The sequence below is a fragment of the Manacus vitellinus genome, unplaced genomic scaffold (genome assembly GCF_001715985.3).
Source record: "Manacus vitellinus isolate BGI_N305 unplaced genomic scaffold, ASM171598v3 scaffold_59_pilon, whole genome shotgun sequence".
NCBI classification, from domain to species: Eukaryota; Metazoa; Chordata; class Aves; order Passeriformes; family Pipridae; genus Manacus; species Manacus vitellinus.
Window position 1 is genome coordinate 1,944,456 of NW_021940681.1, and position 16,753 is coordinate 1,961,208.

A 16,753-nucleotide genomic window follows, 5' to 3' on the forward strand; every position below is an offset into this window, starting at 1 on the left:
TTCTACTGAATGTGTTGCACAAAGTGCTTGTTCAATAACATATGCAGTTGATATTTGCACACTAAGGACTGACACAGTTCAGTACCTTGCCAAGTTTTCAAAGTGAGGATCATTTTGAAATCCTGAATCAAATTCAGGACTCATGAATGTAAGTACATTTAGGGACCTAGTATTATGGCCTTTTTAAAATGGCTTCATCCAAGAGTATGTAATTTTCCCCCACGTATTATTTCTTCAAAGTAATTTTCACATAATTGTTTCTAAAACCAAAATTTACCTGTATCAAATTCATTATTCAAATCATATTAGCTTCCTAGAAGCCATGTAAAATTAGTCACTGGCAGAGTCATTCCCATTTTGCTACAAATATTAGGCCTGCATAAGATTTGCTGAGAAGTACCACACCATTATTTTTATAAACTGTGCTAGAAAGCACTCTTTCCTTGCATTCTGTAATTGATTTTTTTCACTATTCTTCATTTTAAATCATTCAGAAAAGTATAGTCTTTAAAGGAGAGGTGCAATTGCAGTTCCTTCTCTGACCAATTCAATTTCTTCTATATTGTCATATAGAAGATGACAAACTTCTCAGCCCTATAGGCTTTTAATAATTCCACACACTCATGGCTTTCTTATTTTAGCCATTTCCCCCTTGATCCTAAACTGCAGGTGATATTCTAGTCATCCAGCAGGCCATCTGTGTGATTTTTAAATTCATTAGTTTCCCAGGCACAAGTGCAAACTAGACTTGTTCTTACAGATAATGAGACTGTGAAGCTCCAGCAGGGAGAACATGGGGCTTTTCAGTAGTCATTCCCTGGCTGACAGTATTTTGACCAGTACCCCGGCAGATATGGCTTACTTAGGAAGCTGACATGCCTACATGTTAGTAAATTGCCCACAGAGTCGTGTATATTATAATTCTTCAGGTCACAGAAATCTTGTTTATGAAACATGATGATGATCTGTGCTTCCAGTTCTCAGCTCTTTATGTGGTTATAATACCTATTTTAGATACATATGGGAAGCATTTGTGCTTTGTGTATGACCACAAAACTGAGCAGAATTACACTGACTAGAACTACTCAGTCACAAATATGAACAAAGTCCACTGGATGCCTACGTCACTTCAAAGACACCGGCCAAACAGCAGTAAAGGACTTGTGCACTTGGTTTGCTGTCTCCTGTCCATCCTGATATGAGCTGAACTTAATGTTGGCAAATGAGTTAGTCAAACATTTTGCTTTCTGTAACAATTTTTATTACTCATTAGGATGGTTTGATAAACACAAGGTCATTAAATGAGACTAAATACTTCCTTTTCTCCAGAAATTGAAAAATAATGCAGTGCTTTTCTTAGCTGTTTACCAGCAGAGCCAATCTTTCACCTGCTTATATTTAGATGAAGAGTACCACAAAATTCACTGCCTTCTGCATGAAGCATAAACCACTTCTCTCAGACTTGTTTTGCTTTTAAGCATGTAGATACATCAATGTGATCAATATTAAATTATATAAACATAAAGACAACACATTTTGCCAATTAAGTGGGGAAGAAAAACAAACATGACAAATCGTTTGCTCTTGGAGAGGCTTGCTCATGCAGGAAGAATAAATACAAACAGCAGAACAGAAGACTATAGAACAAAACAACTCCCAAAGTAACTTTTGAACCTGGCATTTCTTCAGCCTTTAAGCAATTTTCCTCTTTAATAAGGCCTTAGTGGTAAAACTAGCCATTGACTTTGCTGATGTTGGTGTCAGTTTCTGATGGAGTGGGGGGAAAGGCAAAAAACCCTATCGTGCTTGATGTTAGAGATTCCATGGCAGAGGTATGGAATATTTAGGTTTCTAATTTAAGCATTTATGAGCATTTATGAGCATACTGTTTCGGCAGCTACCTATGTTTCCTCTCTTCCCAGTAAGGATGAAGAAGATTCAAAATGTCATCAGGGACATCAAAGGCATCAGGGCACAAAAGAAGCCAAAGGGGAGGAAAGTGAATGTCAGAATCCTGCAACAGCATTCATATAGGCAGCACTCATATTAGCACCATGAATCCACAACAGAGCTGTGGTATTTGCTGCTGCAACAAGCACACAGGCACACCAGAGTGTCTCATGGTGAAGAAAACCAGGTACTGAGGGTGTGGAGGGTCATGAGGCCCAACAGCCATGGCAAGAACAACACACAGCATCATGCCATGCTGGACACCCACCCCCAGCAGCAGCCTGCACACCACTGCTGCAGGTGAGGGGTGGCACTAGTAACCTGGATGTGAAGGGAGATTTTAAACTGCTTTCCTTCCAGTACAAACACTGTCCATACCCAAGCTGCTCCACACTTGCTTTCTCATGTCCTGATCCAATTTCTGAAGGACTTTTTCCCCTTCTAACCCACTCAGCACTCTGTTTTGCTTGAGTTGTCGGTACTATAGAAGTTAAAGGAAAAACATCACAAAAAATTATGGTTTATTGTGGCTGCAAATATAAAAAGATTAGGAAATCCAATAGAAAAGGTACAAAGGTGGATTTTAATCATATGTGTACACGCAGCTTTGACTGAAGATGAGACTTGCATGCACTGCAAATCTATGGGTCTTTAAAATCTCTTGGTTATGCATTATACATCTGAAACAAAGTCTAAGGATTTGAGCTCATACTGCAGCCTGTTTATGGAAATCTACCGGTGTGATTTGAGAGAAACTATAGCACAGAGACTTTAGTATAAACATTATAATGAAAATGAGCCCTCTTTCAGGACTTTGAAGGTTAAAATATCTTTATCTTTCCTGACACAGTGGTCGGGGAACAGTCTTTATAAAGAATAGCACTGTGGATCTTAGTTTGATTGCTGTGACTATGGTGTTCAACACTGAATACTTTATCTGGCTTAGTTTGGAAATAGCTCTGGCACTGATATTAGATACTAAGAGAAGCTTGATGGGGGCAGGGTTGGTCTGATCCAAATTTCCTGTATTTTCTGGGAGGTATTCTGAAATGTAGAGCAAAAAAATCACAATGTGCTAGGCAGAATGGAAGAATATGTCCTCACACAGCTGTAGTCCTTACTAAAGAAGGCGTATCTGAGTGAGCATGACAAGTAATAAGGAAAATGCCATAATGATGTGAGGATGTGCTTCAGTCACCTAGGGAGGAAATGTTGACATTTGAAGGAAAAAAGCTACACTGACACAGCAATGCCATGTAACCAATAGTAGTCCTAGTGAGTGTTGCAAGGCTTTGAGGTTTTGCTTTATTTTATTTGTTCAAAACCTATGAAGAAAGCGGAAGGATCTTTTAATCCACTTCAAATCTTTTAATCCACTTAGCTGGAAGCACATGGTCTTATCCCATGCATTCTTCATTCTGTCTAAAATTGCAAAATCAGGTGAAAAAAAGGGAAGTTTTCCCTCCTTACTCCTCACTTGCACAGATCGAGTTTTGCATGGCCTTCCCATGTGCTCTGCTTATCTTGAACTATGAATACCAGTGAGGAACTCATCCGATATGCTTTGACTGGAAATTAGAGTAGCAAGAAATTGAACTCACTTCCTTCATTTTAGACTTAATCTCTAAACAGCAGTTCAATTTTCTTCAATATCTGGGACCAGTTTGAGAATTACTGTAAGGCACATAATCGGTATAACAGAAATCAAACAAATAGACACAAATACTAAATACCAGGGTCCCTGTAGACTTTGGTGGGTAGCAAATAGTTCTGCTTCTCTCCAGCAGATTGCAGTAGGAAGTAGCACTTACAGTATCTGTGGCCCAAAATTCTGCAGTACAAATCCCTTCAGTTATGTCTGACATTTGAAACTGTTAAGGAAAACTATGCTATCAGTTTGAGATCAACTGTTATTCCGACAGATTTTCTATTGACAGTAGATTATTTTAAATATTTTGCAAATGGACATAAACGTATATTTCCAAAAGTATCTGCCAGATCCTCCAATCTGAACAAATAAACATCTAAATAACTTTCCAAATAATCTTTAAGTAGACCTTTAGTCTTTGCCAGAAATGATGGTGCGTATTTTCAGGCCAGAGTGTTTTCTTTCTCAAAGTTTTGGAGAGTTAAGGGAGTGCCATAAACACAACCACTATTAGGTTGCAACATTCGCTATGGCTTTTTCTAATACATAGTGACCTGTAGTATTGTATTTTTTACTTGTTCCCTTACCTTAGAAAACTTCCAAAAACATACTTTCCTTTCAAAGCTTGGCCAGGCTCTGTGTTGCTACTGTTAACATAACCTTAGGCACATGTTGTGAGGCTTGTACGTAATGTCCTTTATACCTGGGATGTCATCCATCCTCTCACCTTCAGGATGGTATCAAGAGATCCATATTCCTCACTCAATGTGACTGTGAAGGACAAAGTCAGGAGTCATAAATATGCAAAGTAAGAGATAAGAAGTGAAACACCAGAAGGAGAGAAATGAAAACCATGAGATCTAAAAATCTGCATATGGTGCAGATCTGTCACTTGCTGTGGATGTTCCTACCAAATAGCCTCTTGGCCCATTTTTCTGGGTGGAGGATCCCCTACAAACTTGCCCAGAAGGGCTATCTCTTCTGCATGTCACAGCAGTACTTTCCTTTTGGTCTTGCTGGTCAATATGCACTAAAAATAACTTGGAGAGACAGTGAATTGCCCGGAACACAGAGTATGCAGTTGTCACTTAATTTCTTTTGCACTCTTTTGCTAAAGATGCTCAGGCATTTTAGGAAATCTCAATGGGGTGTAGTCATGGTTATTGAATTAAAAATTTAAACTTTCCAAGAAAACTCAGGTACCTGCTAAGTTGATGGATATTTTGGTCTGTAGCGTATTAGACCTATACTTATCAACTTCAAAAAGATATTCATTAGTGCTTGTGTTCTCTTGGTCCCCTGGTCATCTCTTTGAAGGCAATGTTACAGTAGATAAGACTATCTCAGTTGTTTAAAATAGTAACAGCAGACATTGGGAACATAACCGTGGCCATGGAGAATTATTAGAGCTGATTTCATTTCTAAAGCAGTAATGTATTACTTATTGGTTAAATGGCACCTGCAAGTGTTCACTTTCCAGGCAGACTGCAAAGTCTAGTTAGTTTGACAGAGCACTGGAAAGGTACACTTGTTTTATTTGGATTTATAAACTCCAATCAAAACTTGTGACATGTTCTGAGTTATCATTTTGCCATTCCTTAAAAAAAAACCGCTTGTCTCACTCAGGAAAAATGAATAAACTATAAGTGTTCTAAAAAGGATATTGTTTAGGAGAAGAAGGGCATATTTATTTTCCCAAAACATCTTTCTGCTGTTGCAATCACAGACACACACCATATGTTCTGTGCTAGGTCTGACTGCCACAGGGTAATCTGACAGCCCTGTTGACAACTCAGTCAGGTTAGTAGTATATATTTTATCTGGTTAAAAAAAGCAGTGCAAGGAATAGCAAGACACTGTTCTGCTTAAATATCTGTTGAATTGCTCCTGTATCTTCATGAGACAGTATTTAAGAATGCCAGCTAAAGCACTTTTAATAAAGCCTGCTCAAAGTATGAGGTATTACTATGCTGACAGAGCTCAGTGTTACTCAAAATAACAACAGTGGATGAGATGGTTGACTCATACCAATAAGGACATGGGAGACAGGAGTGGTCTGCAACATGTAAGAAAAGGAGGATGTGGCAAGGCATGGCCAATATGGTACATGGAATCACTCAGTGATTTTCACTGGTCAGTTATGTGCACTATATAGTTTTGCAACACTGCTGACTCATATTCAACTTGCCATTGACCAGGACCCTCGAGTCCCTTTCTGCAGGGCTGCTCTCCAGCCTCTCTTTCCCTAGTCTATAAACACAACTAGGATTGCCCTGTCCCAGGTACAGAATCCAGCACTTGCCCTTGTTAACCTTCATATGATTGGTGATTGCCCAGTTCTCTAATTTTTCAAGGTCTCTCTGCAGGGCCTCGCTGCCCTTGAGGGAGTTGACCACTGCCCCCAGTTTGCACAGTTTTTTGGAGAACAAATAAAATAACACTTTTCCTGCCTCATCTCTCTGAAGGTAAATGTGGCCATTTTGTGAGTCTGCACAAACGTAAGTGTGTACACTGTCAGCGCCCTGACGATACTCTCCCTCCACTCTTCCTGGGCTTTTGGCTGCCAGACCTCTGGGCCTCCTTAGACACAGGGTGCAGGTATCTGCTCTTGAAATGAGCTGTTGGGAGAAGCTGCTCTGCAAGGTCCCAGTGGGACTCCCTGCTTAGCTTGGGAGTAGCTTTTAAGCAAAGGGTCTCATTCTTGGTGCACTTCTGCAGTTGACTTGCATCTGGTTGTTTTCCACCTTCACAACTTTGGACTTGACTCATTGTTGAAGACTTGTCTAATGATGTGGTTGACCTTGTTTGCTGTCACAGGACCTGTCCTGCTCACCTTGCTCAGATGCCATGGGAAGGTGCCCTTGTCAGGGAGGGTCCTACCTGGCCTGCTTTGCTCTGACCCGTGGGTTTCTGGCAAACAAACATGCATACACTTACCTATCTAAACAAAGTTACAATTTTGAGCTGTTCTTCATTTCACTTTCTACTAGTTCGTTTTGCCACTCAGGCTATCAGTGGTTGTGGGACGTTGACTTACCTGACCTTACATCCTAATTATGGAAACCTTCGTTTTTTAGATACCATGAGAGAAAACAGGAAGTGAAAAAAACCCAACCAAGTGGTTTTGGTCCTGTATAAAACAAAACTGCAGTGATGTTTCCACTAGCAAGCAAATTGGGAAAATATCTGATCAAGCAAATAAGACTGCACCCATTAAATTTGTGCTCTGAAGGTCTTGAATAATTAAATTCCAGTAAGTAGAATAATTCTGTTTCAAAATAGTGAAGAGAACTGCTTATCTATATTAAAACTGCTTGACATAAGCAACTTGAAAAACTGAAGTAATTAAAAAAAACAATACACCAAAACAGAGAAACACAAAATTGCACTGGAGATAAAACACAAAATTGCACTGTTTCCAGAACAGATCCAGATCTAGGGTATAGTACTTTGGCATGTCTTAAAAAATAGACAAAAGTAAAAACAATGAAAGATATGTACACTGAATAAGAAAAGCTGCTACAAAGATGTCATGCTGCATGTACAGAAACCAGGAAGTCTTGAAGGGATGGGATAAGATAACCAAATATATTTAGTTCAAGAATTACATATCCATTGTAGTAAAATGATATTATTTCAGTCTTACAAGCCACAGATAAATGTGACCTGTCATTGATTATTTCGATTTCTTTGGATTTCAAGGATCAGAATTAATTACTAGAAGTCTTACAGCACCAAGCACATGTGGTCTGCACTGATGATACTCATAATTTTTTTAGAAATTATAAATAGGTCAATTTTAGGGGAGTTAACTTTGCTGAGCAGTGCAAGATTGCTACAGAAGCACAGGCTTCTGATGCAGGCATGCAGATGACTGTACTTACAGCCATGAGAGGCAGAATCATCTTATGCCCTTAGCTGAAGAAACATAGTTAGCAGAGGAGATAGAGCATTTCAGCAGTGCATGCTCTCATAAGAAAAGGTGTGTTCTGATTTGGTTGTTCTTAGAGAAGTACCAAACTTTCTTCTTGGGGGTTAATGGGTGAATAGAGCCGGACCTAGATGTCAGTGTCAGGATCACTGGGAACTACTCAATAGGATTATCTGTGAGGTTTACACTTGCCAGCTAAATAGAGTCAAGTCAGGTTTAGCTAAGTTGCAATCATCACAGCCTTATGTAATACAATACCTTTCATGTCTTTACTAAGGTTATCTGCAGGGTACTTAATCATGTTAAAGTAAGCACTCTGTCTTGATGCTTCATAATCCATGACAGCTTGCACAATTATATGGAGAACAAAATAACTAACACCGACTGGTCCAGTCCTGATTTCATATGCAGTTGAAAACGTTGACTGGAGACTAAGATATATAAAAAACTACTGGTAGAATGAGCGAAAGCAGACTTTTTGTTATTTATATATACATATATTTCAATAGTAAAGGGCACCTGCAAGATTAAATAAATATATAAATGTCTAACAAGACATTTTAGACTGCCTTTCTGCATAATGAAAAACATAGAGATGATTTTTCCTAAGTAATTAATTACCTTCTTGCAACTGTCTAAATTACATTCCTATCCACTATAGCTAAAAATATGTAGATATGAACGCTTCTTCTGGGTGTGGATGGTGACTTATTCTTTGGCTTTTTTCTCCCCCTGCTAATAGTAATAGATCTAAATCCCTCTTCTTTTCTAATTTTCCTCTTGATTTTTTCTAGGCTTTATGTTTCCTTCTAAAAAGAACAAAACCTTAAAATTGCATCATTAGGCATACAACATTAGAAGGGAAAATTCTGACCAGAAGCGGGTTTTACTTTTTATTGACACTGCATCTTCTTAAGGGTAATGCAAAGATTTAGCCTGTAGTGTCAGCGCTTCTGGATTCGGTCATGTTTGTTTAGAAGCCTTCTGCCACATCCTGGAAATTGCAGCAGGCAGAAGTGCATGGCTGGGTGGGTTTGCACACAAGAGAAAAATGTAGGAATCCCAGCTCTTAGGATGTATGAAGGAGAGACTTCATACTGACACCACTACAGCCTGACAGGCCACGGCCTCCTTTTGGGACACAGCGGTCTTCTAGCTGTTATGATGCTGAAATCAAACAGAGCATCAGATATTCCAGCTCTGAGCTCTTGAAAGGGATTAGTTCATTACAAATTCAAAAAGCAGTAATTTTCAAATTTAGTGCCATTTTCCTTGGCAGTCCCTTCACAGCACTGCAAATACTGGCACTTTGCACCTGCTCTTCTATCTCCCTAATCTGAGCACCGGTTCAAAAGAGAGAACATCCAGCTAGGGCTTCTGAGCGGGAGGAACCAGGAGCAAGGGCTGTTGTGTCTCATGCCTTCCCTTGGAAACTCCACACCTCCACCTGCACTTGCCCTAAGACCTAACCCTCAGCCATCCCAAGCGCCCAGGAACCTACGGGAAAGCCATTGCCTTGGGCTCACAGAAGTGGCTTAGGGTTTCCAAATCTGTTTTCCTTGGCAGTCCATTCATAGAATCATAAAATCCTTAAAAACCTCCAGGGATGGAGAATCCACCACTTCCCTGGGCAGCCCATTCCAATGCCTGATTACCCTCTCTGTAAAGAATTACTTCCTAATATCCAACCTAAACCTCCCCTGGCAGAGCTTAAGACGGTGCCCTCTTGTCTTACTGATAGTTGCCTGGGAGAAGAGACCAACCTCCACCTGGCTACAACCTCCTGTCAGGGAGTTGTAGAGAGTGATGAGGTCTCCCCTGACCCTCCTCTTTTCTCGGCTGAACAGCCCCAGCTCCCTCAGCCTCTCCTCATAGGACCTGTGCTCGAGTCCCTGCACCAGCTTCGTTGCTCTTCTCTGGACCTGCTCCAGGACCTCAATATCCTTCCTGAACTGAGGGGCCCAGAACTGGACACAGTATTCGAGGTGTGGCCTCACTAGCGCTGAGTACAGGGGAAGAATCACTTCCCTGGACCTGTTGGCCACACTTATCACCAAACTGGTCCCCCACGCGCAGTCCTCTCCCAAGGTGCACATTTCGCCCCCGCTTATACGCCCCGGATCCTCTCCTCGCAATCCCTGGAGAGGGATTGCGGACGATTCATTCCCGCGGACGGTTGAGAAACCATAGAGACCGTGGGACCCCGTCCCCGCTGTAACCCCAAGACCACCTCTCCCGTCCGGACTTCCCCCAGGTCTGGGAAGGCTTCCCTGTATCCCTGCCCCGGCTTCCCGCCGACCGCTCAGCCCAACCCAGCCCAGCCCAGCGCTCCTCTCCGGCGGCACCTCCCTGCCCGCTCTCGCTCCGCCTCCGCGGGGCGTGCAGGGGCGCGGCCGCCGTCCCATCGCTGCCTCCCGAGCGGCCGCTCCCGGCCCGCCCGCCCAGCGCCGCTCAGCGCCCGTCCCCGCCGGGCTCTGCAGGTGAGGCGGGACGGGGCCCGGCCGCCGCGCCGGGGCTGCGAGCACCGGGCTCGGGCGGTGTCCGGGAGCGGGGAGGGGGCGCGGCGGGCCCCGTCCCTCCCGTGTCCGGCTGATTCACCGCGGGCCGCCGCTCCCCTCCCCCTTCAGCCGGGGCGCGCCTTCCTTGGGGCTGAGGAAGGGCCACATTGGGGCCAGGCGGACGGGCTCGGTTGGTCCGGTTTCAGCCTAATTATTGTTTCTATTAGGTCGAGCACGAAGTTGTGTGGTGCCTGCGCCAGTGTGCCGGGTGCTGCTGTTAAGCGGGGCTTGTCCTTGCTGCAGAAAAAGGTGGAAACGCAGAGAAGGTGGTGGGCGCGGTGCCGAGGCGGGCGCTGGAGAGCCGTGGAAAGGCGCGGCGTCCTTGGCATCCTGCTCGCGATTTGCCCGTGGTTTGAGGGCTAGTGCCTTAGTGCCGCAGATGAGGGAGGGGACTGGGACAAGGGAGCGGCGTGACACAGGTACACGGGGAGACTCGCTAAATCTGCGCCGCCGTGTCAACAAAGGTGACACGGGTGACCCGCAGCTTCGTGGTTGTGGCCCGTAACCGGGAGGAGTTTCACGTCTGCAGAAGTGTGCACGCGGCGCAGCATCACTGGTGGGTTTTCAAGTGTGCGGAAGCGAAATAATTGAGTGTGTGTGTGTGTGTGTGTGTGTGTGTGTATTGAGAGACTAGTCCATATTGCCCGTGCGATTCCAGCCTGTGAAACCTGTAAAAACTGCGTTCGAGCTTCACACCAAAAACGTAATACTTTGCTCAAGGCATGACAGGTTTACTGTAGGAGGACGCTAATTAGACTTCTTGCAAAAGATCAAGATTTTTGCATCATTTCGGAATTCCCTTTTCTTGCTTCATCTTTGCACAGCTTCGGTCTTTTGCGCTATGTTCTCGGGTTTAAAATAGAAAACTCAACCTAAAATATTACTTCTGTTATAATCCAGTTATAACAGAGCTGTAGTAGTGTTAATGAAAGTGTAACAGGAAGTTCCTTTTTTGGAAAGAGAAAAGTGCAAAGTAGGATCAAGACAGACATCTCATTCTTCCCCTTAACCTGGCAGATTGTCAGCACTTAGAGGGCAGTCTGCAGTCTAAGGGATGTTACAGTACAGAACGCTACTCATTTCCTTTTCACGTGTGTAGGACTGAAAATGGAGATGTAATGCCTTCGTTCTTCTTTCATTATGTTTTCCTGAGTGTCTGACGTGTTCAGTTTCCAGATCTGCAACCTCCTTTCTGCATTTTCTGACCATTGCAAACGGATGTTAAATGAAACAATTCTTGTGGGCGTCAGAGGTAATTAGCAGGTTCTTTTTGTCGTTAGCATATCGATATAAACTAATAATTACCATTTTAAAATAGCACGGGTAGTATTGTAGGTAAGTATTGTGTGGATCTCTGTTAGTCTAGGAAATGTAGATTTACATGATTACACAGGTATTGGGATCTGTCAATTTCAATTGTCAATTGTCAATTTCAGTTGTCAATTTCAAGCTGTGACTTAGCTTGAAAGTTGATCTGAGGACTCTTAAAACTCTGAGGTGTTACAGCCCTGAATGAAGAGCTTTTCCCAGGAAGAAATCATTATTCCTGGCTAAACAAAACTGTTTAGCCTCGAACAACTGAGGCTTTATAGTGCTGAGAACCAGAATGGAAATTGTTCCGTTGCACAAGCTGAGTAACACCCTTTTTTGTTTCCCCTCCTAGCTGTGAGATGTACTCCGCTTCTTTCATTGCTCGCGGTGCTTTTCCCTGGGAACTTTTGTCTGGCGCTGGCAGCGCCTTCCCGGCGCGCGTGGAAAGGCCTGGAGCGGCCGGGGGCGCGCGGGCGGCCCGGGGCGGGGCTGCGGCGGCGCGACCTTTCACCCACTTCTCGGCAGCGGTCACGTGAGCGCGCCCGGAGCGGGGCGGGGCGGCGGGGCGCGCCGGGGGCGGGAGCGCGCCCTGCGGCGCTGGGGAGGGATCCCGGATCCCCGCGTTGGGAATCCGGGGGGCCGGAGACGGAGCAGCACACGATCCCGAGCAGCTAAACCCAAACGCCGACTCTGGAGCGATCGGCGGCTCGGTGCGCACTGGACAGGGAGGGTGTTTCTGCCATAGGCAGGATGTTGAATCCCGAGCCTCCTGTTGAAAATCTTGGGTAAAAATCGACTTGGATAAATGCTGGTATTAAAAAGACAAGGAAACAACCCTTCCCTCCCCCAAAACCTCAACCAAACAACCAAATTCCAGAACTGTGTATTTTTAATATTCCAAACCCATTGTCTTTGTCGTGCAGCATGCTGTATCATAGTCCCGAACTCCACATTTTCAGAAAAAGAAGATCTAGATGACTGAAGAGCATCCTTCTTTCTTCAAGTCTGGGTTAACTTTAATATGAATGGCCAATTTAAATATTTTTGCGAAAGGTTTGGAACTGGTTCTTCGGTCTTTCAACCTTCTACAGGGTGAAGGACCTTATTGAAGTTTTTCAACCTGGTACAGTAAAATGTCATTGAACTACTATGAGAGCAATTAATTCAGTTTGCTTTTGGTCACCACACATTGTGGTCCATCTTCCAGAATCTCCTAAGTCCTAAAACGTGACATCTTGTATGTCTCGTAAAAGTCTTGCCATTCCAGAAATATTTGTTGTCATAGAGAATTCTTGTTTGCTGCATAGAAGCTCATTAAGTTCAAAGAGAGAGAGAGAGAAGGGATAAAACTTGTATAATCTAAATGCCTAGGTATGTCTTTTATAGCAGTTAAAAAGAAATACCCAGATCTGGAGCCTAGTGTTTGTGGGGTGGGGGAAGTTTCTACATGGTGTGATAACTGTGCAGTGTTTTAGCAGAGTATGCTTCTCTGTTACTCAGTACGATTATTCTGGATTTATAGAAGGTCAGAGGATGTAGCTTGCTGGGGTGTGTACAATATAACATGTAGTGCAATAGATGCTAGAATGATGTAAGAGGCCTAGGAACAGTATGGTATGTCCTACCCAGTACAGGGGAAAATCCCTAGAAATAATACAACAGTTGTAAGTTTCTGTTTTGATGTGAAGAATGTTGGTGTTTTGTGTTTGTTGAGGGTTTTTGGGGGGGTTGTTTGTTTATTTGTTGAAGTGTATGTTTTGGAACCATCTTTCACAGGAGCGTGCTATTGGGAAAAGAGGTCATAAGATCCGGAAACTGTAGGGATTAATATTCCTTTGGGATAGCCTAGTAATTAACACATTGTTTGCTATAGCCAGTCTCCTCTACTTTGCCTGTCTTCAGTTTGATCAGGTGAGAAGAGAATTTACTAACTTTCTCCCAGAAGTGCTAGTGAAAAGTCTGTTCTGTGACCATGTCTCTAAGAAACCTTGATGGCATCTGTGTTGAGTCTAATGGGAGTTTAAAGCCAGCAGGCAAACACTTGTTTGGATGTCTTAAAATGAAAGCTAAAACTAGCATTGAATTCTGGCCCCTGAGATACTTGTCACAGTAGGTAGTGGTCACAAGCTTGAGCCCTCAGAAATGACTGAGTGGGTAGCAGATGAACTTTGGCACTCCACAGTTCCTTACCATCTCAGACATGTTCAGTATAAATGGTTTCATACAGTGTAATGAAAAATAGTGTTTGAGAACTGCTGTCTGTGACTATTTTATCCATTGGCATCAATTTTTCTGAAATTATTCCAATCTGATCTATTCCCTCTGAGCAATTGAAAGCTGTGTGTGAATTAAAAGCTCAGACTGCTTTTCTGGACTTTCTACTTGAGAGCTACAGCTGACTGTTTGATGTTGCTGTGTAATATCTGTTAGGAGCTAGGAGCGTTGGCATGAATCTGCTCTCAGTGTGTCCTACCTTCAAGATCCCAGCTGCAGTGAGCTTCTGGAACAGAAGATTTGTGTGTGATAAATAGCTCTCAAACTGGCTTTTAAGGAAGAGATCTGTTCATTATGTTTACGTTTCATTCTTTGGTCTGTTATTCCCCTCCATCCACATATACCTGTTGTACCAGTTTACCACTTGGAAAGGGGATAAAGAAATGGGCCCTAGATTCCAAGGGAGATACCTGCAGAGGGTAATGAATATTCACCTGCAGGTGATCTTGGAGAACTGCTGAGGTCAGGACACAAACTGTCAGTGGGACAGCAAGTTGCTGCAGACTTCTTAGCTGTTCTGATTTCAGACTGTCTGCTGTGGGTGACTTTTGCTGTACCTGGGAAAATACATGTGTTCAGTTCTCCACCTTGTCTTGAACCACAGCATTTGTTCATTTTTTTAGATGTGGGAAATCCTTAGAGACATTTGCAATTCCAAGAGACCACAGCTGTCAGGTGTAGGTGAGGGTGGGAAGGATTGGAGCCAGTGACGAGCAATAAGCAAATAGGAGAACTTGTCAAAACTAAAGTGGCATCAGAACACCTTTTAACTTTGTTTTCATCAGATCAAGTGATAATTGATTGAATGCTACGCTAATTCAGCTTTTAAAGGAGGTGATTCTTTGGTGTCTGTTTTATTTCTATGCCGTAGTCATAAGGTTCACCTGAGAAACCCTGTTGAGTGAATTTAATCCACATGACTAATTTTTGCATGGAAATTATTTGGCTTCACTCCTTAGAGTTCTCATGATTTTGTGTCTGTAAAATATGATTAGTCATTGTAAGATAGCTGAGTTATTGGTAAGAATTGAGAGCAGCAAGTATCCGTGTTGTCTTATATGCTGAAACCTGATTAGATATTATTGAAGGTTATTAGGTAAGGAAGCTATTTAGAAATAGAAGTTCTCAAGTGAATAACTGTGTCTCGTTAATATTTCTAGTAAGTTCAAAAGTCAGCACCTCGTGGAATGTCACATGAGCTATGAATAAACTCTGCTCTTTCTGAGGCTTTGGTATCTCGATACCTTTTTGCAGGAGTGCAGTATACATAAAGGTGGCATTAGCTAATAAAATATCCAAGAAATAGATATGAGAGAGACTAGACAGTCTTTTTAGTCATATGTTTAAATGTTTGAGCTGCATATTTTATACTGTTTACTGAAGATTTTGTAGATCCAAACCTAAATTTCCTTTGGAGGTCATAAAACTCCAGACAAATTTGATGTTTGTTTAGTTTTCCATTAAACTGAATGCTTTTTCTTTAGTTTTAATTTTGTTCAGCTATGCATCAAAGGAGCACCAGGAGCACCAAAAGCATTTTTGGCATCCTTTTGGCATTCTCTGGTTAGCTGTCTTACTTAATCAAGCCTCTTGCATTAGAGCAGAATTGTGGCATTTGTGTGAGTGACTGCCTCCCCTCCACTGTCTGACATATGAGTGGATGGCACCTTGAGTTACTGAGTCAGCGCTGGATGCTGCTGTATAGCACATACTTTAGTGCCTGAAACTATTGCATTTGTAGCAAACTCCATGAAAACAGTTTACTGAAGTCATGTCAGTTTTATTACTGATAATACAGACTTTTAAATTTGATTGGAACAGTCAATGTTTTGTCTAGATAGGGATATACATGTAACATTAAATTTCAACCTTATTTTTTTTTAGGAGTTTGTACAGTTTCCCACCATATCACTGCAATATATGTGGCACTTAAGGTCAGCTCCAAAAATCTATCTCCTGCCTTCAGACTGGCTATTGAATATTTGAATATTTGACTGCTACTACCAGTGTGAATTTCAAAGTATGATGTTCATTTAAAGTAACTGAAGCACAGGATTTCTTGTTCAGGCCTTAGTGTTCTGAGTTTATTTTTTAAAGCAAGACTCTTACAAAAACTCCTATGTTAAATTTCATAAAGCATCTCTGCTATGTTAGAACTGGATAAAAAAGCAAGATTGATGGTTCAAGCCTTTAATCCTCTTAGTGGCTCTTCACTGAACTCTCTCCAGTAGTTTCATTTCTCTCATTGGGAAGCCCAGAACTGGACACAGTTCTCAAGATGGGGTGTCACCAGCGCTGACTAGAAGGGAAGAGTCACCTGGTGGCAACAGTGCTCCTAATGCCCTCTGGGATTCTGTTACCTGCTTTTGCTTCAAGGGCACCTTTCTGGCTCATGTGCAGCTTGCTGCAGCTTCACTTTCCAACTAGTCAGCCTCCAGCGTGTACTAATATGTGGGTTACTCCTCCCCAGGTGCAGGACTTTGCACTTCTTGTTGAACTTAACAAGGTTTCAGCCTGCCTGTTTCTCCAGCCTGTCAAGGTCCATCTGGGTGGCAGTGAAAACCTTTGTTTTATCGGCCATTGCTCCCAGTTTCAGTACAGGGACTGGTAAATCCATTTGCAGTTTCTTCTTTTTTTTTTTTTTTTGCCATCTTCAAACTTTTCAATATATTTGACATCTGCTGCTTTTGCATCAAACATCTAAAAGGCTGTCAGATTGAGAGACTTCAGAACCTCTGCAGAATTCAGACAGGTGAAGACACACTTGTTGAAGGTTACAAGGACAACTCCATTTACAAAATATTTTGGAAGATTCTAACCCTTTACGTTTGTGTAATAAGAGACCCTGCTGCATGTTGTAAGTATTTGATACACTTTTGGTTTGGAGAACCTTGTTTGCATGAGTGTTTTTCAACAAAAGCAAAAATAAGCAACCTTGATTATCCATAGATTTGCATCCACTTCTAGGGTGGCTGTGTAGGTCGGTGTTGCCATTTAACTGTAGCTGGTGGCAAAGTGTGGAAGTAAACTAACATGCTAGCAAGTTACTTGAGGATGTTGGCACTGTCGTTGTTGTGCTTC

General features: G+C 42.5%; 1 protein-coding gene across 6 annotated transcripts in view; it reads left to right on the forward strand.

Annotated features, from left to right (window-relative positions):
• Window positions 1-9,953: 9,953 nt before the first annotated feature.
• Window positions 9,954-16,753, forward strand: part of CPT1A (carnitine palmitoyltransferase 1A) — a 37,513-nt gene continuing 30,713 nt past the window's right edge. For 3 of the 6 annotated variants that reach the window (XM_018082047.2, XM_018082044.2, XM_018082050.2), the window contains exons 1-2: window positions 9,954-10,009; window positions 10,255-10,643. The gene's annotated coding sequence lies outside the window, so the exon portion shown is untranslated. Of the gene's footprint in view, window positions 10,010-10,254; window positions 10,644-16,286; window positions 16,530-16,753 lie in introns of those variants that run through there. The other 3 variants (XM_018082045.2, XM_018082049.2, XM_018082046.2) reach the window with 2 other exon arrangements.